Genomic DNA, 25,896 nt, shown 5'->3' on the forward strand with positions numbered 1-25,896 from the left:
CTGCATAAAAAATAGTAGTACATACGGGACTCAGAAGAACCCTATTTCTCAACAAACCAGCACGCTTATTTTTGTTTTACATTTGAATATTTTGAATACAGTTAAAATTGGATGTAGCGAACTTCTATGTAACGAATTCGTGGATTTAACGAAGTTTTTCAATTCCCCATTGCCAGCCCCATTGAAACCCATGTGTTTGCGACCTCTATGTAACGAAGGCGTTGCGAAGGTTAGCCTTGATGTAACAAATTCGGCACGTTGATGAGCTATTATTTTTTGCACTTTTTCTAAAAAATCGGCTAAAAAATGCACTAATTATGTAAACTTCGCCCGCACCGCAAACTACTGCGCGTTTCCAGTGTCGACAGTGCGGTGTCGGTTAGGTGCTAGGCCTGTCTGTCGGCCTGTCTGTCTGCCGGTACGTCGGTGATGAGTTCTACTGCCAGGAAAAAAAAACAACTGTCTTTTCAAGACGAGAAGAACGTCGCCGCCCAGTATTCAATATCCCAGCTAGCACCCTCAACAATTTTGAGTGCGGAAACAAGCAGCAAGTTAGCGAAAAGCGCTCTTGAAACGTGCTAAGGCACCGAGAAGTGTCAGAGTCAAAAGTAATACGTGACTTTATTTCTTTGGAGTGTCGTGTCGCGACTACGCTCGTGGGACAGCAGCTGGCACAAATCACGCACTTTTTCACTCTGGGATAAATCCTTGAAGCGGGAGTTCACGGTCACTGATGTCTAGCAACTTCGTTTCGTTCCTGCGTTATTCACGCGAACCTTAACTCGAAACCTATACATGTAACGAAAACCTGGATGTGACTAAAAATTGCGAATTTTTGTCAACTTCATTATATCGAGATTTAACTGTGCATTTGTTTTTACACTTGAATGTGTAAATAGCGTAAATTTTTGTAAATGTGTAAATGTGTAAATAGGAGGGGGTGTACAGTGCTCACAAATTGCGGGGGCTGTTCTGGCACCGACACCCCCCCCCCCCCCCCCCCCCTTGCTACGCCCCTGACAGTCTGATACCAAAGTACGGTGGCCCAAGCGCATTTCATTAAAGGGACACTGAAGCGAATTTGTCAAGCTCCCGTTTTTGGTTGCCCTGCGTAGACTGGCTCAAATTAGCACACTTTTCATCGTTTATCCGGTTGACAAATCGGTAATTATTTTACAAAGCGCGAAAGAAGAAAAAAATTCCCCCGCATTTCCCCGAAGGGGAGTATGAGGAAGTGCGAAGCACGGGGTGATGCTATGAGGGGGAGTTTGTTGAAGTTTGGTGGCATTTTGCCCGTTAGGTACATTAACACCCCCTCGTGATCACGTTCGGCTTAACACGCCTCGTTTGTCCCTCTGCGGAAATCTTGGTGGCGGGAGAATGGACGAAGCAAAGCGCGCGCCGCCGCCGCCGGGGGCTGTCAACTGGGACCACCGGCGGGGGTCCGCGCGCGCGCCACATATGGTTCTTGCACGGCCGCTGGATGAGAGCGCACGCAAGGTCCAGCGGCCGTGGTTCTTGTTTCACCAGGGAACGTGGCCCCCTCTCCCTCGAAAGAAGGGACCGCGGCGGCGGGGAGCGGGGGGCCAGGGAAGAGGAGGAGCGCACCGCACCGCAGCGCACCGCAGCTGCGAAGCGCCGACCGGAGTGAAGGGAGAGAAGGCGCAGTCACGTGAGAGAATGCAGAACTAGCGGGTTTGTAGTATCACGTGTACACCACGCAGTTATCAAGCCGCTATAACGCCGCTGAGTCGCCAACGCACGCCGCTGACGACGTAGTTCGAATGCGTTAAAGATATAAGGCGCGTTACTAACACTGATATCAGCGTCGCGTCCGTGGCTTAGTCGGTAGAGCGTCGCGCTGCGGCCGCAAAGAACTCAGTAATCATCGTACCGCGCTTCTGCCATGTTGTCAGCTGTAAAAATGCATAAAGATAAGCCTCCCAGGACGGCTTGGAATCGTAGCATTCACTAGCCAAGGCCTACGCAGTGCATGAACGTCCTCCGCGTACCCGCAGACGCCCAAATGTCATGCGCTTTTCCCCCATATTTGGAGCTTGCCTCCCTCATGCCTGTGTCGTAAAAAGCGTGTTCGCACCAGGCCAAGGGTCTGTTCATTCTGGCCTGTGCCCACTGCCTGCAAGCAGTCGGTGCTTATGGCAACAGCACGCCAACGAGAACTCGCTAGCGCGCCAGTGCCAGCCTGCGCGCGTTTTGTGAACTAGTTCGTGGAGCCATGAATGTTGCGGCCCAAAAAAGGTGAACTCAATATAGAAAACATCGGCGGAAAAAAAAAAAAAAAAAGCACGTACCCGCAGGGATTCGAACTCGTGACTTGCAAAACACTCGCGTGGACAGACTAAACGCCCCAGACCACTAGGCCACGGGGCGGGCTCCGCTAGCCTTGTTAATATAAGGTATATATTGTACAACCAGTTTACATTTTTATTTAGTTTTGGCATTTCAAGCAGCTTAGGTGACTATTTGTTGTATTGCGCTCGTGCAGTAAGCGTCCCCCGAGTTTCCACAATAGCTCACGTCTAGCAATTGCATTTCGTAGACGGAAAAGCGTTCGCAGATGCGTAGTCGTGCTGCTGACCGCTGTGCTTGTTCGCCCAGCGCAAAAAAAGTGCTTCCCGCACCCTAGTTTTACGCTGTACGGTAAAAATATCAGTTGATATTATTTCCTTAGTACCTATATTGACTTCGGTGACTCTTCTCCCGCCTTCAAGAGGCCTTATATTTTCCTACTGGCGTACCAGTCAGCGAAGTGTCGCATGTGCGCTTGTGCAGCGCTTGTGTGAAGCGACCTTGACTTGGAGCTAGATACAGTGTACAAACTAACCAAGTAAAGAAAGGCAGATTCTTCCATTCACAAACGTGTCCTGGCTTCGTTTCAACTGAGCGAACGAATTGCGACGACCCGTCGGCGGCCGGCGGACGAAACGCTGGGCCGACTGACTCTGTCTGAAGGCCGGGGAGCCGTGCAGTAGCGCAGCCAATTGCGAGCTCGGCTCCTCGCGACGTCACACGAAAACGCCGCAGAAAATGGGCGAGCGTAAAGAGAGGAGGACAGCATTTTCGAATTAATTTTTCTACTAAATAAAATCGCGTAAGCGCGCTTAGAGTGGTCGAAACATGGCCTGGGGACTCCGGACTACAATTTGCGCAAGTAATCCCGCAATGTTTACATATCACTTCAGTGTCCCTTTAAATTCTTCCGTAGGACCCCATGTATCCCTATGAAGCGCTATTTATCGAGCCCCTTTGAAGTCGGCTTCAGTACTTTACACAAGCATTGCTGGAAAGATTACTTTAAAGGAGCCATGAAGACAAAATACAAGTTGGGTTTATTAGAAAGACTGCTTAGTCCCGATAACAATGATACCAGTATCATCGCAATCTTCGAACAAATAATGGAGATAATAAAGAAAACGTGTGAAGCAGTCGCGACCCCCTAGCCGATTTCCCGCAACTTTTCTATGACGTCACGGAACCTTGTTTGTGCGATTGGCGGCCGCCTAACTGACCTGTCGCGACGGCACATGACTGGACGTCTGTAATGGGGCCTTTTGTTCCATTTGACCGCGTCACTTGAACGCTAACGTGCAGTTAACGCACTGAAAATTATGTTTTATTGTTGGCCCGTATGACGTCATTCTTGCTCATTAGACGTCACTGTGGCGCAAAATTTGAAAGTTTTTAAATACTTCTTGTTTTTTTTTTCTCGTTAAAAAACATCTTTTGTGGCTGTAATGGAGCTGAGTGAGATACTGAATCCTAGTGCTTTCAAATTAAACGAAGTTGAATTTTCTCTTCATGACTCCTTTAAAGGCAAACTAAGCAGTTTCGTATCAAAGTATGAAGGCCCTAGCTAGCCGCCTTTTATTAATACAATTTTCGTATGCGCCGAGAGTGCGACTCATGGAGCGCTGTATACTGACTGACAGACTAGTTTATCCGTTTATAAATCTTAAGCCTTAAACAAATTATCCATGCGTACGTCACGGCGCATTATCATCTGATCGTCGTAATCAGATGATATAATATCCGGGGATTATTCGCTCTCACGTTAGGAGGCGTTGCCGTCATTAGTGCCACGTTCCCTCTCATGGGTCGCTCTCGTGGAGGTGAGTGGTCGAGTGGTGAGGGTGTTGACTAACTGTTGTTTCGTGGGAATTCTCCCGGATTGAAGCACACTTGGGGTTGGTTGTTCCAGGACAACGCACATGCATCATCTTTGCCTTGAGACGCGTACGGCGCATACCCTTTTAAGGAAGTGCTTGCTGCCCGTAGTATCATCATCACAATCACCCCCCGCCAAAAAGAGGAGCCATCTTGCAGCGACTGAAGGCTTATGCGACAACGAGTGACCGTAGTATCTTCATTACATTCACCCCCCGGCAAAAAGAGGAGCCATCCTGACGACTGAAGGCTTATGCGACAACGAGTGAATCTTGGGACTCGGGTCGTAGTAAAGCTTCAGGCGATGTACAGGTGCCGTCATAAGTAATTGGAACAAGGGTTTGTGAATATCAGAAAATATTTGCCTTACTGGCTTCGTGACAGCCGTTACCGGTTTACAAGAACTTTGTTTTTCCTTTTAGGGAGGACCCCAATGCAGCAAGGCAGTTTACAAAAGAAGGAATTCCTCTAAATTTGCGAGACCGTGTTCCAGTTACTTTTGACGCCACCTGTACGTGAACTGTTTCGCGTCCACGGCGACGAAGGTCGGTTTGTGGCAGTGATCGGCTCAGCGACGTAATTGACGGGGGACGTCTTCTCGAGAACTCGGCAGGGGCCGTGGTTTCGGTGAAAGGCCGTATGTGTTGGATGGAATCCACAGCCACACGAGGGATCCGGTGGCGTAGGTATAGGTGATGCGGCCGAAGCGCCATGGCGAGATTTTTGGCTTCCTTGGCCCGCAGCCGTAAAGGATCGAGCCAGTTGGCGGCACTCTTCGGCGTGCTTCAGCACTCAGCAAACGAACCTGTACTCGGACACGTGGTCTTTAGAATGCCGGATGGCTCACACCCATAAAGTAGAAAGAATGACGAGAAGCCTGTCGTAGTCTGCGTCGCCACATTATACGCATACGTGACAAAAAACAGAACCAAATCCCAGTTTGAATGGTCCCAAGAGACATGCATCGAAGAAAACGTGTCGCCACATTTTACGCATACGTGACAAAAGGCAGAACCAAGTCCCAGTTTGAATGGTCCGAAGAGACATGCATAGAAAGCATGTCGCCAAGCGTGTGGTTAAATCTGTCGGTCAACCCACTGGTCTGCGGGTGATACGCGGTACGTTTTCTATGAACGACTTGTCACTCAATAGCTTCTTGGGCGCACCGTGGCGCAAAATAAACCTCTGTAGTAGGAAGGCAGAAACTTCGCGGGCTGCAGCGGTCGACGGTGTGGCGGTGCGGTCGACGGTGTGGTACGCATGCCTCGTAAGGTGATCCACTGCAGCGATAATTCAATGGTTTCTTGGGGTTGTGCTGGGTAGCCGCTTTACAAAAATGTTTTGTGGAGGAACGGCTGGCTTTTCGAGTTTGTTCAAACTTTCAACGAAGCTCACATTTTCTAGTCACCCCCCCCCCCCCCCCCCTGCGGCGAAGCAGCAGTCAACAAAGTGACGTGCGCAGGCGAGCGTCTGCGAGTCGAATGCCGCGGCGTCTGCTCTGCGGGCATTTATCTCTCGGCGCGAGGGTTTCTCGAGCAGTCGAATTGCATCCAGAACACTGTAGATCAAAGAAGATTATTCTAGGCTGGTGACGTTAGTTCGAAATACTCTCCCTATAAGAGGAGATAACACGTGCGGCATGCGCTTCACTGGGCTCACGGATAACACAGATAACAACATAGTCCGGCGCAGCCGGTCGGCAAAAACGAAACATAAACAAGGAAACCCAAAACATGGTTCGTGGCAATATGCTAAGGTTAGCTATTGCTTGCTTCGATGGCTCAGTCCAACGTCCTTTTCGCTTTTATGTGCACTCAAAGGCTTCCGCGGAGACAGGCCATCGTCGTCGTCATCAGCCTGTTTAAAACCTCTGACATAGGGATAAATCAGTCTTTTTAATGAACAAAACTTGTATTTGGTCTTCATTGCCCCTTTGAAGCACCGCACCAAGGGCTTCCCCCGTGAACCAGGCCTCGCTTTATTATATTCGTCGTGCACTGTAAGTTCAGTAGTGCTAATTTGGAAGACATTTTCGCCACTGCATCTGCCAGCTCGGCGCGAAAAGGGGCTGTATTAACGCGAGTGTCCGGGATCGCACGTTGCCAGCATTGTTCGTGTCAAGCCCAATAAACGCCGACCGTAATTGCCCTCTTAAAGACGGCGCCCGATCTGGAGACAATATTGCGCGCGGCCGCCGCTGCCGCGATCTTCCTCCGTTGCCGCGCCCGATATATCTCTTCGGTCAACACTGGCTTCCGTCCGCACACACTCGCGGCCACTCTCAATATGGCGCACGCGTGATTTAATTAGCGCCCCGGGGCTCGCGTTGGCGTTCCCGCTTTCAATGCCCCTTCTTTTTTTGTTTTTGACTTCCTCCTTTTGGTTACGGAGTGTATCGTGTTCGCGCCGCTGGGAAATCTTCCGTTTTTCTTTTTTTTTTCTGTTCCCTTTGGCGTTCCGTTATACCGCGCTTGCGTCGTCTGCGTCACGCCTCTTCAGCGCCCAATCATAAATCGTCTGCCGGGTCACGTGATTGCGCCTGGCTTGGCTCCTGTAATACATTGGAAGAAAAATGGGAAGGCTAAAGGGGTCAAGACGCAATTATCCCTCTATTTCATCCTTCCCAAAAAGTGCCTCACCTCCACCTTTCCTGCGGCCTACGTTGATCGTCTGCGCCTGGGTTCTGCTTGCGCAGCCGCTGCCGCGTGAGGAGTGAATCGATCGTATAATGCTTCGTTCGCACCTCGTGTCGCTGAAGAGTCTTATTTATTTATTTATTTATTTATTTATTTTTATATTTATTTATTTATTGAGAACGATATTAAGTGAAGTGTTCAGAGAGAGAGAGAGAGAGAGAGAGAGAGAGAGAAGAGACTTAATTTTTGTTGAGCAAAAATCAATACCGGTTGATATGGGGCGTAGTCTTTCCTCATCCTCTGTTAGGCCTAGGCGTCATTCCACGTGTCAGTATGCCCTTGACATTGATCACTCAGTAGTCGCTGAAGTGCTGATGTCTTCTTTTGTTCAAAGAAAATACGGTAATCGCAGAATTGTCGATTAAGGCCCAAATTTTCTTAACATCGGTTTTTAACTGCCTGCATAGCTGTTTATTATAACTCAGGGACGTTGCATACGTCGCTCATTTTATTCTTTCAGTTCTGTTCCTGTTGTCGTACGCGTTGCCTTCTCGTCTTGAGACCAAATATGTGCTTGGCATCATTCTTTTCCTGTTTGAATCTCCCGCCGCGACTCTACTTTGACTTTCCATCGATATAATCAGTGCTTTTGGTGCCCAACTACCTCGGAGAGGGGACTTTTTAATGTTCTGTCGTTGCCAACGCGACTCCCAAATGTAAAACTTTCCAGGCTTGCCCGTTAATTCGACGCGCTGCCTGCAGTCACGCCTTCACACCGTCGGGCGTGCATAATTAGGATTGGCGTACGCGTTGTCTACGTCACGAAATAGGCCATCCCTGTTTCAGGTTTTCACCGAGGTATTCGCAGCGAAAAAGCAATTAGTCAGAGACTTTTTAAAAGGTTCCGATGTACACTGCTAAGCTTCGTCGTTTGCATCGGCTGTAACAAAGTTTAGGTTGAAGTTCGGAATGATTCGCTGACGTCGGCCAAAGCGACGTCGTCTGCAATCATCGTCTGCCGACTTTACATTCGTCGCTTCGACCGAGTTCGCTTTGAAATGCGCTGTGAAGCGTTATAGTTATGCAGTTGTCGACGCACAAAAAAGAAGTGACTGCAGCAATTTTGACAGTAAAATTTGTTTGCGTTTACTGCGGTGATGAAAAAGTATCTATTGTCGAACCAGAATGAATTATCGGCAGTAAGAAAATTATCGGGGGTCGACTATTAATGGACTACCGCTTGTCTAATGGCGTAAAACCATCACTATCATGCTATTGTTAGTTTGATATCACAAAACTTTCAAGATAGAACTACCGATGTTTAACCGTTGTAAACGTGCCGATACTGCAGAATACCTGTGGCCAGCTACATTATTTATATCAAACGGGATAACGTCGTTTTCCGTTGAAACGAATGCTTCGGTTGAAATAACTTGGGCTGCATGCGTGACAGCATCCGCTAAGGTCTTAATAGGCGCCTGCTACCGTCCACCTGACTCCGATCCATCCTTGAAGAAACTGCGTGAAAGTATATCTTGTGCCTTGAAACAATGCCCTGCTGATATAGTCTACCTTTTCTGGGACTTTAATTTCCCTCTCATTGATTGGTCGCTCCTCTCAGCTCCCTGTAGCATTTGAACCGAATTCATTAACTTAACTCTAGACTTCAACCTTGTTCAAGTTATAGACGAACACACTCGAGGGTCTAACATCTTAGATGTTGTATTAACCACTGTACCGGAAAGCATAGGATCCGTATTATACATCGATGGGTTCAGCGATCATAAGCTCCTTCAGTTTACATTTAACACTCCTTTAAAATTTCCCGGTGCCATCATTAAAAAAATACGCGATTATAACAAAGGTAATTACAGGGAAATGAACGCAGAATTGGAGGAATTCTTCAATGAATCCTTACTACCCTCATTCAGTTCCCGGTCTGTGGATGACAGCTGGGTGCTCTTCAAGAACAAGATTGCCGAACTGGTCGACAAACACGTGCCTTTAATAACAATAAAAAATGATCAATCTAATCCGTGGTTCAACAGACAACTCAGAAACATGCGAAACAAAAAGAAACGATTGTATAAGAGTGCTAAATCGACTTCCAGTGCGTCGGCATGGGCCAAATATAAGGAATTTCTGAGAACGTTTAACTCTGCAGTACACAGTGCCAAACAAAAATACTTTTCTGAGGATTTACCTTCGCTGTTAAAAAATAACCCCAGAAAGTTTTGGAAGACAATTTCAAACAATCGTTCTAATAATGACATTGTATTGCATGGTGACAACGGTGTTCCCCTTCAGGAACATGCGTGTACGCATGCATTCAACCATTTCTTCTCGTCGGTATTCACTCAGGAAGATCATTCCACCATACCCATGGTTCCCGAATCCGATTACAGATATATGCAGCCAATTAATATTACTCCTGAAGGCATCGCTTCACTAATTGGCAGTCTTAAAGTCTCCACTTCATCTGGTGTCGATAACATCAATTCAAAAATATTAAAGAACACTGTGCACATCTCTAGTCAAATTCTGTTCCATATTTTCAGTAAATCATTGACATCAGGTCTGTTACCTGCCGACTGGAAAATCGCCAAGGTTGTTCCCATTTTCAAATCCAATAACAAACATGCACCCGAAAATTATCGCCCGATTTCTTTGACGTGCATATGCTGTAAACTACTGGAGCACATTATTGCATCTAACGTGTATAAACACCTCGAATCCAACAACTTTTTTTTCGTCCATCAGCATGGTTTCAGAAAAGGCCTGTCATGTGATACACAACTGCTGGAATTTACAACCGACCTACACTCTAACATGAATGCTAACCAACTAACAGACTGCATTTTCCTTGATTTTTCAAAAGCGTTCGACCGTGTTGCTCATTCCCGCCTCATTACAAAACTATCAGCCCTTTGCCTGGATTCTTTAACTTTATCATGGATTCGGAACTTTCTGTCTATGCGCCAACAATTTACCGTGGTCAACAACTTTTCTTCACACCTCGCTGATGTTACTTCTGGAGTTCCCCAGGGGAGCGTCCTGGGCCCGTTACTGTTCCTGATCTACATAAGTGACCTGCCCCTCAACATCTCATCACGGATACGACTCTTTGCTGACGATTGTATTATATATCGTACGATTACTAGCCTTAACGACCACCTTTCCTTACAAAATGACTTAAACATAATCTACAATTGGTGTAATACATGGCAAATGTCACTTAATTTGAGTAAATGCAAAGTAATGTCTTTTAGTCGGAAACACGATAATTCAGGTTTTCTTTATTCCATCAACCAGAGTGCAGTTTCGCAAGCCGCTTCCTATAAATATCTTGGTGTTCATCTAACACCTAATCTCTCTTGGAGTACCCACATTTCCGCCATCTGCGCAAAGGCTTCTAAATCGCTCGGTTATCTGCGACGAAATTTACGATGCGCACCAGCCCTTGTCCGCAAACATGCGTATCTAACCTTTATTCGTTCACAGCTAGAATTCGCGTCGGCAATCTGGTCCCCTCACCAAAACTACCTAATCGCCCAGCTGGAATCTATTCAAAACAGAGCCGCCATATTTATTACACGCAAGTACGACCGTCATCTTAGCGTTACCCAAATCAAACAAGAGTTATCACTTCAGCCGCTAGATACCCGTCGCACTATCGCGCTATTATGCCTTTTTCATAAATACATAGTTCGCGTCACACCTAACCCGCTTCCTCTTAACGCCCCAGTACGTACGTCACGACGCCTTCATAATAGTCATAGTTTCACGCGAATTTTTGGCAAGACGCTTGCTTTCAATTCATCTGCATTGCCTCGAGCAATCATGCATTGGAATGATCTTCCTGACCAAATTGCATCCATCTTAGTCAAGATAGCTTTAGCGAAAATCGGCACCGACATTTTTCCAGTAATTGTGTAATGATGAATTGCTAGAATAATATTGTTACTGTTTATGAGTGTTTCCCCCTTGTATTTGTGTTTTTGTGATGTTTTTATTCCACAAAAACCCTGTGCGTTTGTGATCATTGTCTGTTAGAAACGTGTATGACGTGTTTCATTTACGTCTGTAAGCCGATTACCCAAACTCTATATTGTGTACTTGTCTTTTCTTCTTTTTCCCCACTATTTTTTTTTTGTGTGTTCTTTCAAAAATGTAACCCCCCTTACTCAATGCTCTTCTATGGGCCTGTAAGGTATAATAAATAAATAAATTAGTATTTTGTTAAGCGACGAAGAACTCCACATGCGCGCCCGAGAAGTCAGGTTTGAGATGAAGAAAGAAAACTATTGAAAGCAGACATATAGGGCGATCTGAAAACCACTGAGCAGCCGGAAATACAGCAGAAATTCTACTTGTTGGAATTTCATGGCGTGTTTTTTAGACTTATTTCTTGTTGTTGTACGAAAGTTTTGACTGCAGCAACAAATTTCCGCCTTGGTGTATACGTATATACGTACAGTAATCCCTCGTTATAACGAAGTCAGCGGGACGGTGAAAAATTACTTTATAAGCGGTGTTTCGATGTAAGTGACCTCTCGAAAAAAGCTGAAGCATTTGAGCTTTATTGCACCCTAACTGCAAGGAATCAAACACAATGTATTCAGTGAAACAAAGTTTTATTCAGGTGCAAAAAAATTACGCCCACCTCCCCTCGCGGGAACCCTGGTGTGATGCGACGCCGAAGGTGGTTCCATTGTGCGTTTCCGTTGGGTCGATTACTCGAATTGCGTGAGCAATCGTCGGGTGATGCGAGAGAGAGAGAGAGAGAGAGAGAGAGAGAGAGAGAGAGAGAGAGAGAGAGAGAGAGAGAGAGAGAGCAAGCGTAGCGCGGACGACCGTCGACTGAGAGACCGGCCGGAGCGCGGCACTCCGCTTATATGCGCAGCGCGCCTGAAGGAGACGAGACCGCGGAGAGAGAGGGCGCTGCACATGCGCACAGCGCGCTTGCGCCGCGTGCAGCGCTGCGCACTGGCGGAGTGAGAGTGCGCTGCGCCACGCGGGGCGAGAGTGTTCGGGCGAGAGTGTTCGCTATCGGAGAGAGGAGAGGGGGTGAGCGGAGGAGAGACGCAGCTGTGCGGACGCGGACGCCGACGACGACGGACGCAGGACAGGGCCGCCGGCAAGAGATGCTCCTCTGAGCGTCGCATATAAAAAGGCAGTCAGTTTTGGCTGTTTCAAGTTCTGGCCGGGCGCGAGCAACCCCTGCTCCAATTTGACCAAACATTGCATGAGGCTGTGGTCGCCGCTCATAAAAAGGGGCAGTGAATTTACAGGGGTGCGTGCGGGCGTCACGGAACGCTACACGAGTGTCGCGCTGGAAAGCGCTGCAAATGCCGTGGCTCGAGCGAAGGTTGTGTTTGTTGCGCTCAAAAAAAAAAAAAAAAAGAAACGATTAACCGCTCATTTCTGGTGCACAGCGCAATCATGAAAACTGACCGCGTTTCCACTAGAAGCTTTGCATGATCTCTGGGAAATTTTCCCCCGAGGTGTGCAGCATGGAAGTTAGAATTTTTCGGCGCCCCGTGGTGGACGACACTGCTAACTCTACGGTTCGAGTGTCGGTGCTCGCGCAGCGTCGCATTCACGCAGTTGACCAATGTCTAGGAACAAAATTTAATGACCGTACCACGCATTCGGTCTCTTCGTCTAAAATCGGAAGGCGCGAATCGAGTATGACCGGCTCGAGAAAATCGCCGGGGAAAGACGTTGATCCTCCATGCGTTGACGTTGATCCTCCATGTTGGCAACCTGACTCGCCTCTGGGTCACCGCCGCTCGGCCATGCCTCCACTCGTCACTTCGCTATAAGCGGGTCAAGCTCTTCGTGCACTTCGAGTAATGCGGCCTTAAATGCATGCGTTTGGGTTGGGAGCAGAATAAATTCCGAATTAAGGTATATTTCGAGTAAAGCGTTTCGTTATAACGAGGGATGGCGACGAGTGGTAACGACAGAGAGAATTAAATATAGTTACTGCGCCCGTCTAAAGTAAAACTATGCTTGCCCCCAATACGAGTGTCGGCTTTGGCGAATGTGAGGGTTTAAACCTCGCGAATATCACTTTACCCATGTGCCGTTTCGTATGGGCGAACCAGTTTGGAGGAAGAGATAGAAATATTGCTTTAAAGGGACCCTGCAACACGTTCCGTTAACGCTTTCACTCTTTCCTTCGCGTCTGCAAGCACTGCGAAAGCTATTCGCCCCGAGCGCGAACACAGTCGGCCCCTGGCGGCGGCGGGACGAACCGCTCCTAGTGTGGATGGCGCTCTCGCGTCGTCTGCTTTTTCACGTTGCGTGCGGCGCAAGACGCGTGCTGCACACGACAAAACAACCAATATGTGTGCTCGTCTGGCAGTAAGCAATGACATAATTTATCTCTGCTTGCGCATTTCCTCTAGAAACGCAATAATCAGCGGTCGTTGCGGGTTAATGCGCTGGTTTCATTCCACGAAACATCTTCGCCCTGGTCACCGCTTGAGTGTTTGCTTCCACACATTGCACTTTTCTCATTGTTGAGTGCAGTCGTCTGCCGTTTCGGGAACGTCGAAGGGTGCTTTTTAAAGGTGTCGTGGTGATTATTTAAAGGATGAAAGTTTAGTACGCGAAACGGGTAAGAAGCGACAAGACCTGTGCATATGCGGGCTTATAGAAAGAAGAAACAAACAAAAACATTTACACTGCACACGACCCGTGCGCTATCGCCCATACATTACCGGACACGTATTTTACACCCGCAAGCGCCTGTGTGATCGTGTCCTTCCCGTACCTTTTCTGAAATAAATACAATTTTTGGACAGTCGTTGTTTATACTGAGGAGGAGGAATAAACATTTATTCAACTGTATCGAGTTGCTAATTTTACGTATTATTTAAAATACGTTTCTATGGATGCGGAAGAGTATTTAGGGGGGATTTTTCGGTAAAATTAAGCAGTTGAGTTTGCGTCTGTCATGTGGCCTTTCGTGTGTCTTTTTCATATATATCATTTTCAAATCCGACATGAATCACCTTGTGCAGAAACGTGTCTCACTCAGCATAACCAAATGCCTAATATTTTCACGTTTTAACCTCTTAAGGTGGACCTAAGTTTAAAGAAAGAGGAGAAAACGCGTAATATAATGCACGTTGTTGCCCACATGTGTGAGGGGTGTGTGCCATGACTCGCTGTTTTTTTTTTTTAATTTTTTTGCCACAATGCTTGCTGTCAATACAATTTTGAAAAAGGCGAGCCACAATTCCTGGACAATCCCGAACCAAAGGGGGGTTAATTAGTTTTGAAAATACGTACTGCTTTTTCACCGCTACAGAACACGGCGCCTTTATAACCATAGTTTGGCTTTTCGCGTAACATGCGTTCTCTTCTCGCTGCTCTTGCAACGTCAGCAGGACCCCCCCCCCCCCCCTTCCCGAAAAAAAACTAAATGCACGGAATTTCATTTTTTAACCAATCCTCAAGAATTAAATGCCAAGACAAAGGCGATATTCAGTTTACAAAACAAAGTAGTTACCGGGAACCCGTTGCGCTGATTCGCAAAGAGAAATAAAAAAGAAATGTTTTACTACATCTGCAACAGCGCAACTTCATTTATTGCCATCTTTAGGGTTCGTAAGCGACCTTATACGCAAGAATGCAAACACATCTCGCTGTTGCAGGCACCTGTTAGATTTTAAAAGGAACGCAAATGGTCAACAGAGCAGCCGTAACAGAAAATTTGTGCTCACTGTGTGGTCCCAGAAGCTTGGTCTGCACACTGTAAGCAGCTGCTTAAGGTCACTTTGCGAAAACCTAGCTAAACATGAGATGTTGATTGTACTGCGTGCGCTGACAATTCAATTCGCAAGTTCACTTGCGACAAAAGCCGTAAATAATTGATCCGACACCGTTATTCATCAAACCTTCCTTCAGAGTCGTTAAAATTTCATTTAAAAGACCCGCTAGAGCGGGTACATTTATATCTCTGCACTGATCAAAATTCAGTAATTTTATGTTGCCTTTTGAACACAAAAAAAAAATATCGTAAGCTCTTAGAAAGAATTTCCGGGCAGTTAAGTAGTGTTATTATTTTAGGGCATCCCACAAATGCAAGAATGCGTCATGCTACCAGTGAAAGCGGTTGAGATTGCCGTGGTAAACTGAATTTCAGAGATCGAGGCTTACTCATTTGTTTCTATTTGTGCTCTTATTGAAGGCTCAAAGCCATAGTCTGGAAAGATCGAGCTTGCTACGAGCCACAGCGTACAAGTTCATTGTCACAATTACGGCCATTCTGAGATTCCCGATTAGTCGTTGCTTTTTTTGGCGTAGTAATGAAAACTGACTGCCGCTTCCATGCTATACATTGAACGTTGAGGAACCGAACTACAGCATACCACTCTTGTTTGCACCTTTCGTGCGCACATACGGCGGGAAAAAGGCACGAAGCGCGCCCACAGTGTGCATTCTTACGGGCCGCTCAGCGGAGCATCCACACTAGCAGCGCGACGCTGTCGCCACCTACATGTCGAGCTCGCGGCGAATAGTTATCGCCAGCACGGAGCGGCACTGCGTGATTGACTGGTCGCTGCAGATACGCCTTCCGTTTCTGCTTTGTTGTCGTAGTTTTATTTTTAAAGTTGCGTTCATTGCTGCAACTGAAAGAACACCGGCCAACAGCCGCTACATGACCTTAATGACGTAATTCGAGCCGTCGACAGAACGCCAAGACCGGGAAAGAAAGAAAAATCTTTTGAGCGAGTTTCCAAGTTATCTGATGGGTATAGAGCAGTATTTTATTGCTGATGTACTTTGCGACACCCTAATCTAAGTACTGGGTGTGTTGGGTGACTACATTCTGCAAGCAATTAAGATTTGAAAAGGTGTTGCGGGGTCCCTTTAATGCTTTCAAGTCACTCCGTAAATACAAGTTGCACAAGTAATTTTTTGTTGTTGTTTGTACTGATTCGTTTCGTATTGTGTACTTTTGCGCCCAGTATCTGCATTTCGCCTAACAGACACAGAGTAAAAATACCGACGTAACGAAGTCCCTGGGACACTAAACTTCCTTCGCTCTAAACGGTATTTTGTTATCCGCAGAGATGCTTGCGTTCCCTACTTTTCATTAGGGACCGTAGAAAACTTCGAATGGAGCGAGTATTCTAACAAAGTAGTTTCGTCATAAAGTGGGTTTGCGGAACTTTGAATTTCCCGCGGAGGCAAGGAGCGGGAGGAAGAGACTAACGCCGCGGGAGTTCTACCCAAGCTCTAACGGCATTGCAGACGACGCAGACCTTCAGAGGCTGTTACTAATTATATATATGTCGGGTAACAATCGATAATGCCATCGATTATCCGACTGTCGCAAAACTATCGATAGTGTCGATAATCAATCAACCAATAGTCTGGCGCCGCTACTGTAACCGGGAATTCCAATTTTAGCCGTTTCTGTCACGCGCGCTTCTTTCCGGCGACATTCCTTCGTCAGACTGGGTATTGTAACGCGCCGAAAAAGAAAACAAAAGGCGAAGCGGAATAGAAAACAACGGTAACTCCCTGCTTTGTATGCGTGTGTAATTTTAGCACCGCTAAGAGGGCGAGGCTCTATCAGGATCGATGAGGGCAGGCGGCAGCAGACAACGAGAGAACAAAAGTAAAGCGACGGATTTCACAAGTCGTCGGATTCCCGAGTGCGCGCAGACGAGCACAGCCTAGCAGACGACAGTTCCGCTGGTGAAATTCGGTGATATCACGTCTGGACGCGCGGTGGAGGTTTTTCGTTGTTGGGAAGTTTTTAGGAAGTTTCGGTTTCCCTCGGTCGTGAGCCTCTGTGTTTGCGTTGGCGGCCCACAGAGGACGCCACCTCACAACGAAGCCGGAGCGTGGCGTCATCTCGCGGAGTTGACGCGAACTGCCGTCGGTGTGTGTCGCGCCGTGCCTCGGTCGGCAACGACTCTATCGCCGGTGCGGTACGCGGTGTATTCCGAGCGGCGCTCCGCCGAGCAGCTCGCTTTTTTTCCGCTCTGTGAGGAGGAGACCGTGGACGTACAGTAGTGCGCGCGCGTGTGTGTGCGTGCCCCGCATTTTGCGTGTGCTGGTGTGGTGGAAGAAAGGAATAGCGTCGCCGCCTTCGCCGCTTTTCGTCAAGGATTGGCCGGCACCCCCCCACATCCGACGCGCAGACGATCTTTTTTCCCGTCGAAGAGCAGACGATCCCCGCCTGCGTCGTCTGCGAAGCGTGAAACACCTCCAAACGGTTGAGGGAGGGGACAAAAAGAGAAAGACGTCGCCGACGACGTCGACGCACCGTGCCGTCGCCGAGTGCTGCTGCTGGAATCAGGGTAACACAACACGTTCGAGGATCGATCGATAGAAGGCAAGTCAGTCGCCCGCCGCTGCGCGAGCGACCATGGAGGTTTTCCCAGTTTCCCCTTTCTGTTTTTGTTTTTGAGCGCCCTTCCCGACGTCTCGGGGCGACTCATGGCCTCCGGGTGTGTTTCGGGGTTTGTGGAAGGAACGGGGGCCGCGGTCCGAGCGGGGCCGGCAGCGACCTGACCCCGTGACCCGGAGGGCCGGTGCCGCCTTTGCGGTGAAGCCTAGCTCGCCGAAGCGCTCGTGCGGTGAAGCCCGACTTGTAGGGGCAGGTGAAAGGGGTCCGTGTCTATTCAGGTGTGAATTTCCGCCGAGTCGGCGGCTTTTGAGGGCACCACCGCCACGCGGTGCCCTTTGAAGGAGACTCTTGGTTTTGTTTTGTGGCGCACCAGTAGCCATGAACGCTGTAAGGCAGTCAGGTGGAAAAGTTTGGTGGTTTCTTGTCTTGGCTTAATTGGCCCGTGGTGTGCGATAAAAGCGACGTGATTGCTGTCGTTTTCCCTTCTTAGCTTCTTCTCTGTTTTGTTGCTTTAAGTTATAATTAGACGGCATTCCTTTTAATGTACACATCCTGTGATGCTATTTTTAGTTTTCCAAAGCGGGGTTTCAGGCGTAAACTTAGGCCGTGAGGTTCACCACAGCTGAGGGCTCATGGTGAGGTGAGGTGACTGTGAGAGGGTTCCCAGCCTGCACCACATATGTATCGCAGGGAGAGAAAGGGATGGGGAGGGGGTAGAAATATGGGTTGAGGTAGTGGTACAAAGGTGGTTGGGGCAGGAAAAGGAAGGGGTAATGGGGAAGAGAAGATAGGTGCAGGCCCCTTCGCACTTGCGACGAAGCGACGCGATTTCTGTCGCGGCGACAAAAATTTGTCCCGACCAAACGACGGAAACGATTGCCGCGCGACAAAGCGACAGAATTCCCGTCGCTTTCGTCGCAAGTGGGAACGGGCCTCTATATAGATCATTTACGGGTCTACAACGCACCCACCGTCGTCCCCCGTCGACCGAGATCACCGTATCGGGCTGGATATCAAAGCGTACATTAAAGCTGAACACGTTGAGGCAGTTTGAACAAATATTGACTTACACTGCGAGGCCTAAAGTGATTTAAACGAAGCTAGGTAGTTTCGCATTTGCGCGCCAGTTTGACGCTGAGTCCACCACGTTTAGCCCGCTCGCTGACTGTGAACAACACGTGACGCTGTATCGCCCGCCGACTTATGCGTAATCATCATCGTATCATCATCCATCGCATGACGAAGGTGTTAATTGCGTCGAAGCAGCCGTATTTCAGTGAACTCAAACCGCTCCTTCCTTGTGTCAGGTGAATCTATCGTCGTTGGCCTTATTTCTTATTCATTCATTCCATTAATCTCGTTATATCCGGTGTGTATATTCTCTGGGCCCGCAAAAGTACGGGATGTCTTCAGCGTACTTTTTTGGTTGACGTGTAACGGCTATTTACAGCTTCAAAACGACGCGAAGAATTGAGAAGGCAGGATAGGCCTTGTACGCGTATACGTATATACAGTCAGTCCACTATTGCAGCTGACTACGTTTTGAAACGAGGCGTAATTTGTCAAGGAGAGATTGGGCGACAAAACGTGAAATTCGACCCGAACGGCGCTGTGTCCCGTGTTGCCCCTAAGCTGTGTGTGCCCGTGTGAGAAAAAAAAATATTTTTTTCTAGCTAGATAATTGAACCAGAAATTTCTTATATCTAGAAATATTTCTAGCTAGAAATTTAGTTTCTAGCTCATTTCTAGCTGTATTGAGATTTTTTTTTCCGGCTGGCAGCTATTACTTCCAGCTAGCATTTGTCAGTCCATATGCAAGAAAAAAAAAACCCTGCAAGTTGGAAATAATCATTTATAGCTAGACTGAGAATTTTTCTAGTTTGAAGCTGTCGATTCCAGCTATAGAATCTATAAATCTACAGCCATAAATTAAGCTGGAAAATGTGATTTTTTGCTAGAAATGTTCTTTCCATTTTCACGGGGGTGAGCCCACCAATTCACCCTCGCCGGCCAAAGCTTTCGATGGGTACACGAGCCACACCTCCTTCGGCAGAAAGCTTGGCGCTTGTGAGATCTAGAACTTTCTGAAGGCCTACGCCGCTTGTCTGATGTTCGCCACCTCGATGTGTCGCGGCTGTCTGCGAAAACAGTAAGGAAGAAAGAGATGGGAAAGAAAAAAGAAGCCGTATGGTCACGCAGACGCATTCTTTCGCGGTAGCCGCCGGATCACGTTCGGGTGACGTCAAGCGCTGTCATCGTCGTCAACGTCAACGGCATCTCCTAACGACGCTGAACTGCCCCCGCGTCAGCCGAACGCGTTATTTGATTGACCCAGAGCACTTCACCCCCACTTCACCCCCTTGGACATATTTTATTGCCCCCCCCCCCCCTCCCCCTTCGCTGTTCAACCGGTTCTCGGGTGTCCATTTCGGTGACTCGCGCGATCTGTACCCTGTCTGTCCTCTTCACGGCACGTGTCGTGCCATGGCCGTGCCCCCAGATCTACTGCTTCTCTTACTTCGAACCGTAGGTTGCTCTGTAGACAATTTCGTTCCTTTTTTTCCCCCCACGACTCTCGCTTCACAACCCTGAGCGTTACTGTTTGAGTCAACCATTGGATCAATCAATCATTCAATCAGTCGGGCTGACGAACCGATCTTTATACATTTTCAGAGAATAAAAAGCACCAAATGTCTTGACATCCGGAGCTTTCCATGAATATGAGAGCCCTGCAGTGCGGTGGTGATCAGCTGAAGTATGAAAGAAAAGGAAATACTGTGCAGTGAAACAAATATTTTCTGAAGACACATACAATGATTTCGAATTATACAGATATTTTAATGATGGAACTAAAAACATTTCGATTCATAGATTTTGCTCAGTTTTCGGCATGTATTCTTAGAATTTGCCGCCACACCTTAGCGGTACGCAGCGTGAACAAGAAATGCCTGTCTGCCCGAGCAAATGTTTACTGACGTTTCGGATACTGACGTTTCGGAGGTGGAAATGTGTATTGGCGCGTACATTCTTGGACAACCCCGTGGTTCGGCTTCACCGCAATGCACTTGATCGTCCAATCAATGCAGCCAGCAGTGAAATTTCGACGAATGACGATGACGAGCGTAGTACGATTTGACTCGCAAGTTCGCCGTGCGGCATCACGCAATGCAAGCATGACGTTATGCATTACCATTGCCGCAGTGCGGCACGCCGAATTGGCTTTGTTGGCGGCGCGGATCGGTCACTTGACTGCATTGTGCTGAAGCCGAACCACGGGGTTGCCTTTAGTGTGGAACCCTTCTAACGGGATCGGCTCGAACCTGGCAGCGAACAGAAACAGAATAGCTATAAAAGAAAGTGCACGTTGTATAACCCTTCCAAAGCAAGTGGTTTAGACGGAGATTACTCGATAGTGTTCTTGAATTCACCACCGTCATCACCAGTCTTGGCGGCGCAAGCAGTAATAACTGTAACCAGCCTCTTTAGAGCCACTGGAGTGCCGAGGTCTTTCCCTCATTAATTTCAAACTGCCCCGGTTTTTCGCTACCCGAATCCATCTTTTCCCCCCAAATCCCCCCGTAAAGTTTTGCCCGCTCGCGATCGTGACAGTCCCTTGCTTTGTTTCGTTTTCTCGACGAGTGCGCAAGTCAGTTTGATTACTTGCCACGACGGCTGTTTACATCTTCCTTGTTATCCTCGAATCCTTGGGCTTGGGAAAGGAGAACCCCTCTCATTCATAGGGGTGGATAATGTTTTGTTGTAAACAACAGTATCTTGGTTAGAGACTGGCTATCCTTTGGTTGCGTATCAAGAGATAACGGAGTACGTATAAGTACCAAAGAATGATCTTCCCTCCCGCTCACGAATCTCGCGAACCAAAGGACAGGAGCACTGCCTCCGGCTCCTCCAAACAAATACCGTTCTTCAACCGACCAAACTCCACTTGCTTCATCCAACGCAGTACTTCCCGCTGTGCAAATTTTTCGCTGCCCCGGGCACCCTGTACCACGTGGTATGGGAGTGTTCGGCAAGCCCCAAAATTCAAAGAATCGCGCACCCTTCCCGTGAGCAACGAGAGAAGGAGCTGTCCATCTCCGGTCTCGATTCCCAGCTTAGGCTGGTGGAAAGGGCCGTGGCGCGCAGGGGCTCAAGTGGAGTCCTGGACTGAGGACCCCACACCACATTACGATGCTCTTAATAAAGTTTATTATTTCTCTCTCTCTCTCTCTCTCTCTCTCTCTCTCTCTCTCTCTCTCTCTCTCTCTCTCTCTCTCTCTCTCTCTCTCTCTCTCTATCTATCTATCTCTCTCTCTCTCTCTCTCTCTCATTATAATGGTCCTATGGTCATAAAGGAAGCTGACTTCGTTATATTCGTTCAAAGCGAGATGACGTCTTGTTAGTTTAAACTACAGTAAACTCTCATTATAACGAAGGCCTCGTGACGGGAACTGACTTTGTTTTAAGCGGTACTTCACTGAAAGCGGGGATAACGTTTTGTTCGTTCTTAAGACACCTACAGTACACTGTCGTTACAACGATTCCAAGGAAATTGACTTTTTATAAGCGACACTTGGTTATATAGCGCGATTCTTCTCCTCCCTGAACTGCGGTTGGGGCCGCGTACAGTTCGATTAAAGCGATAATTCCAATAAAACGATATTGTCACAACGATGGTTGGGTGTACTGTGCGCCTATAGCGGCTTGCTTCCATCACGCGTTCTACTATACGGGCGTTTTCGTCGTTCTCGGTTATGCACCATCAAGCGGCGGGGGCCACGCGTCGTTTCTCTGTGGGTAAGCGATCTTTTTAGTGGATGAATAATCGTCAGCGTTCGTACACGAGCCGCGTGCCGGGCTGCACCGCGAGTTATGGTGCGGGTAGGTAGGTAATCGCTTCCTATATACCGCGTCTCCGTAAACATTAGCCGCGCTCGACGCCATTAATAGTGCAGTTTTCTGCGCGCCACGTAGTACGTGTTTTCCGGTGCATGCCTCTGAGAGCTATTGGATCAGGCTGTAATTGGGCCAGTCCGGGGGATGCTAGAATGCTCGAGACGGGTTGCGCATGCGGGCTACATTATTCAGAAAAGCGATGCGTAGCACTTTTTTTTTCACTTGTTTGCTGCGATTAATGACACATTTCATGCCCTGCTCATTTTCTGGGGTTCTCCCGTCGATGTCAGTTCGATTGTATTGTTTTGTTGTTCTCATCCTCCTCCTTTTCCTCCTCCTCCTCTTCCGTCTTCTTCTTCTTCTTCATCTTATTATTATTATTATTATTATTATTATTATTATTATTATTATGCACGTGGGGATTACATTGGCTTGTATAGCTTTTTTTCTTCGTTTGATTGGTCGGAAATTCAAGAACTCCCTGATTGCAATGCACAGGTCGAACGGTTCACCGAAATTGTCAAAAGCGGTATGGACCAATTTATTCCCAAGTATAAACCAAACCACTCCAAGCACCCACATTGGTTTTCGAAAGAACTTCGTACGACTCTTAAATTAAAAGACCGCTGCCACAGAAAGTATAAGAAAACCGGGAGTGACGAATGGAAACAGAACTTCTGCTCTTACCGTAAATTATGTAAAAACCTTTATGAGCGGGACCAGCGCTCCTATCTCGATTCTGTAGAGAGTAGTGCGAATTCTCAGCCTGAAACATTTTGGAGATACATCCGGTCCCGTAAGAACAACTCACATGATCTTATCAATCTTGTAGATTCCTCTGGGGAAGAAGTTCATAATGTCGCCAACCACTTTGCTCAGCACTTCAGTGCCACATGCGGCCAGCGTGACGTCTCTGAAATGAACATATTGTTAAATCGCGTGCAGGGCTCTAGCTTAGTGCTTTTGGACGAGCAGTTGATTTTGGAGAGCCTAAAGCGCATGAAACCGTCATTGTCGTGCGGAGCTGACGGAATACCTCCAGCTATTCTCAAAACATACGGCAGCATTTTTGTACCTGTTTTGACGGTGATATTTAACCAGTGTCTAAAAACAAACGTGTTTCCTCTCGCGTGGAAAATTTCTCGAGTGCGTCCTATTTTCAAGTCAGGCTCCAAATCGGATGCAACAAACTACAGAGCAATTTCTCTCCTTTGTGCTTGTTCCAAGCTGTTTGAGACAGCGCTGTACAAATTACTGTCAAGTTCTGTACAGAATATTCTTGTAAGTAAACAGCACGGCTTTATATCAGGAAGGTCGACAACGACTAATCTCTCCTGCTTCATGGAGCAGGCCTCGGCAGCCATTTCTGAGAGGGGCCAGCTCGACGTTGTCTACTGTGATCTGAGCAAAGCATTTGACGTTGTTTGCCACACGCTGTTACTTAAAAAGCTTTTACAGGTAGGAATTGATACACCACTCGTGGCATTGTTGGGTAGTTATCTAGATAACCGGTTCAGTTTCGTTAGCGTTAACGGGCAGACGTCTGCTCTGTACAGATCAACAAGCGGTGTGCCTCAAGGCTCCGTGTTGGGGCCTCTCTTGTTCTCCATTTTTGTTAATGATGTGTCAGCCGCAATTAAGATGTCTTCTTTTCTTCTTTACGCTGACGACATTAAAATATTCAGACGGATTGAGTCCATTAATGACTGCATTGCCCTGGAGCAAGATATATCCTCATTTTCCAAGTGGTGCTCAGACAATAGATTAAATCTTAACTCTACAAAAACAAAGGTCATGTCTTATAGCAGGAAAACGAACCGCACTTTATTTTGCTACAGTATTAACGGCGGTTACTTGTCTAGAGTTGAAGAGATCAGAGACCTCGGCGTGCTTTTCGACAGTGCCTTAACTTTCTCACCTCATGTCACTCAACTTACTAGGCGGGCGCTACGCTCTCTTGGGGCTGTTTGCAGGTTTTCTCGAGAATTCCGGTTTCCTTCTTCATTCCTAAAACTATTCAGAACGCTTTGTATTCCGCAACTAGAATATGCTTCTGTCGTTTGGAATGGAACCTGTAGTTCCAACTGTCAACGTATAGAGCGTGTACAAACCAAATTTTCATCAATATTTAGGCATCGTTTTCCTTCGGAGCCTATCCCTATAACGGTTTCTCTAAGTTCCCGGCGGACCCACTCAGACCTTCTTTTCATGTACAAATTGCTTCATGGTATTATTTTATGCCCGGAACTACTTGAATCAATCAGTTTTCGCGTTCCACAAAAAGCTACAAGGCTCGCCCACCCTTTTAAAGCAGCTGGAGCTCTCAGCACACGTTCTCCTCTTCAAAGGATGCAGCATCTGCATAATGTTCACTCCGAGAAGCTCGATATCTTTCAGCGTCCTCTTCGGGAGTTTTTGGCCGGGTTGTCAGCTCTGACACACTAGGTTCATCTTGGCAGTGCTCTTTTTCTTCACTTATCGTCCTGACGTGTGCATTGGCTTCACCGAGCTTGTTCTTGTTCCTGTTATTCGTGTATTGTGCTGATACTGCGACTGTAATTATCGTAGAATTTTTCTTTTTCTGCCACTTTTATCATTAAAAGTTGCCATATTCACTTCATGCGTCCATTTGAAACTGAAAATGTACGCTTCCCGAATCTTGTAAAAACTTTCTTCTTTTCACTCACCCTTCCGTATAGTTACGCTTATTGTAAGATGTCTTCTTGCAATTGACCAGACATTACAGTTTCTATTGATTGTGTAATGTTGCCTAAAATTACAATATGGTATTTTTATTCTTCTTTGAAGTTGTAGCTTCTTCATATTTTTTGCTCGCTCACTGTTCTTTTGCCAGCTGTTGATGCATTTCATTGCTGTCTTATACCTTTTCTGTGCGCCAGCATGACTTGATTGTGTAAAGTCGGTTGGATTGCACTATTTTATTACTAATCTTCTTTGCCGTTTTTTGTAAGTCTTTCTGTCTTTTTTTCTCATTTTTTTTTTTTTTTTTTGCTCACTGAGTGTTTATTAGCAAATTGTTGATGTACTACAGTGCTGCATTTTCCCCTCTGAGTGCTCCAGCACGAAGGCCTCCGCTGTTCCTGGGCACTATAATAAACATTGATTGATTGATTGATTGATTATTATTATTATTATTATTATTATTATTATTATTATTATTATTATTATTATTATTATTATTATTATATTGTGCTTTCGGGTATGAAGGAATACATCCCGCAATATTTACCGAGGAGGTTCAAGTTTCCACACTGGTTTTCTTCTGAATTGCGGGATGCCCTGAAACTCAAGGAACGTGCGCACAGAAAGATGAAGCGCTCTGGTGCCAACCAGTTTGCTCAGGAATTCCGGCGCCTACGTGCCCTATGTAAAATATTGCACAAACGTGATCATACTTCGTACCTGGCATCGGTAGAAACTAAAGCAACTCACCAACCGGGAGCCTTCTGGAAATACATTCATTCTAGATCTAGTACAACTAAAGATTCTATTCGTCTTCTAGACTCCAACGGCGATGAGGTTGTCAAGGTGGCCGACTGCTTTGCTCGTCAATTTTCTTCTTTTTTTGGGATTAGCGGTGGTAGTGACAACAGCAGCGCCCCTTGTCACCAGGGCGAGAACTCCGGTTGTTTACAACTGGACGAGAACATCATTCGGACCAGCATCAAGCGGCTCAAGCCCTCGCTTTCTTGTGGGCCAGATGGTATTCCTGCTGCAATCCTAAAAACATATGCAAATATATTCGTTCCTGTGTTCACTTCAATATTTGATAACTGTCTCCGG

The 25,896-nt window shown here is 47.1% G+C and overlaps 1 protein-coding gene across 2 annotated transcripts in view; it reads left to right on the plus strand.

Annotated features, from left to right (window-relative positions):
* The window catches only part of Rab3 (RAS oncogene family member Rab3), a 103,411-nt gene that overhangs the window by 57,800 nt on the left and 19,715 nt on the right, over nucleotides 1-25,896 (plus strand). Inside the window, exon 1 of one of the 2 annotated variants that reach the window (XM_077693539.1) lies at nucleotides 16,823-17,184. The exons of the other annotated variant lie outside the window; for it this stretch is intronic. The gene's annotated coding sequence lies outside the window, so the exon portion shown is untranslated. Of the gene's footprint in view, nucleotides 1-16,822; nucleotides 17,185-25,896 lie in introns of those variants that run through there. 2 annotated transcript variants of the gene reach the window in all.

Source organism: Haemaphysalis longicornis, unplaced genomic scaffold (assembly GCF_048455015.1).
Source record: "Haemaphysalis longicornis isolate Haplotype H1 unplaced genomic scaffold, Haemaphysalis longicornis Haplotype H1 scaffold_12, whole genome shotgun sequence".
NCBI lineage: Eukaryota > Metazoa > Arthropoda > Arachnida > Ixodida > Ixodidae > Haemaphysalis > Haemaphysalis longicornis.